This window comes from Frankliniella occidentalis, unplaced genomic scaffold (assembly GCF_000697945.3).
Source record: "Frankliniella occidentalis isolate FOCC.00 unplaced genomic scaffold, Focc_3.1 Scaffold207, whole genome shotgun sequence".
Taxonomy (NCBI): domain Eukaryota; kingdom Metazoa; phylum Arthropoda; class Insecta; order Thysanoptera; family Thripidae; genus Frankliniella; species Frankliniella occidentalis.
Genome location: NW_026267333.1, coordinates 219,640 through 221,349, shown reverse-complemented (window position 1 = coordinate 221,349; position 1,710 = coordinate 219,640).

Here is a 1,710-nt window from a genome sequence, read left to right as displayed (position 1 = left end):
AGTGGAGCATTTTCATCATTACCTTGCTGGTGCCCCTTTCGAAGTCAAAACGGATCATGCAGCCTTGCAGTGGCTTCGCAATTTTAAGAACCCTTCAGGACTTCTTGCCAGATGGATCAGCAGGTTAGCTCCTTACAGCTTCACAATCTCCTACATTAAAGGTGTTGATAATGTCGAAGCTGATGCCATGTCAAGAAGACCTAATCGTCCTTGTTCCAGTGACTGCAAGAAATGTACAAAATTGGAAATGCAAGATAAACTTCTCACTCCAGAAACATTGTCAGTGTATTGGGTTTCCATTGCACCCAATCCTGATTTCACACCTGTTCAAATTAAGAAAGATCAACTTTTGGACCAAGAATTAATGCCTATTATTCTAGGCCTACAAGATAAATTGAGACCCACCTTTCAAGATGTTGTTGGCTATGGCCCACGAACAAGATCTCTTTGGTTACAATTCAAGTCTCTTGTTTTGCACAATGGAGTTATGTATCGAAGACTCGAACACCCCAGTCTTGATCCAAACAAAGACAGTTTCCAACTTGTTCTTCCTTCTAGACATGTAGTGGACTCCATCAAGTCTTATCATGAAAATGCAGCAACAGGAAATCATTTTGGAGTAAGCAAAACTTTCACTGCTCTCCATAAGGTTTTTTATTGGCCTGGAATGTGGGAAGATGTTGCTTCATTTGTGTCAAAGTGTGAGAAATGTGCAAGATTTAAACATCACAAAAGGTCGAAAATTCCCTTACAAATTTTCAGAGAAGGTGTACTTCATGGCAAGTGGCACATTGACATCTGTGGTCCACTCCCTTTAACTGAAGAAAAGTACAAGTACATACTTGTTGCTGTGGAAGCCTTCTCTGGTTGGCCTTTTGCTATCCCCATCAAATCAAAATCTTCCGAAGAAATTGCTGAAGTCCTCATTCGTGATGTTTTCTCTGTGTTTGGAGCCCCACTTTCAATTCTTTCAGATCAAGAAAGGTGTTTCACATCTGCTGTCATTAACGACATTTACAATGTCTATGGAATCCAAAGTAGCACCATTTCCCTTGCACATCCACCTGCAAATGGAAAAGCTGAAAAATGGGTCAGAACGCTAAAAGAACATCTCAAAATGATGGTTTCCAAAGATCCAAAAAAAATGGCCTAAATACTTACCTCTCATCTGTCAAGCGTATCGCAACATCCCGCACACAGCAACAAAATTCTCTCCTTATGAGGTGATTTTTGGTGCTCCCATGCGGACGCCTCTAGACCTTCAAAGAGGTCTACCTCCAGTCAGCAATCCTGTAGAAATGTCAATTGAAAATTATCCATTCTGGCTACGTTCAACTCTTGAAGAAATTCACAGTTATGTAAGAGAGCATACTCAACATGCAGCTCAACGTATGAAGTCGTACTATGACTTACATGTGTCATTAGCCCCTTACAAGAATGGTGATCTAGTCTGGTTCTACCATCCAGTTCGGTCCAGAGGCAGATCTCCAAAGCTGGACAGTCCTTGGGAAGGGCCATACAGAATTACCCAAAATCATCAATGACACTGTAGCAGCTGTTAAGATGGTTCACGCTCCCAACACCCAACGCATAGTCCATCTTGACAAACTTGCAAGCTATGTTACACCCGCCTTGCCAATTCAAGCAGCTTGGCTAACTTTTGCTCAATCACCGTGGCAACAGTAAAAGTTTGTCAACTGGCCGTTTCGC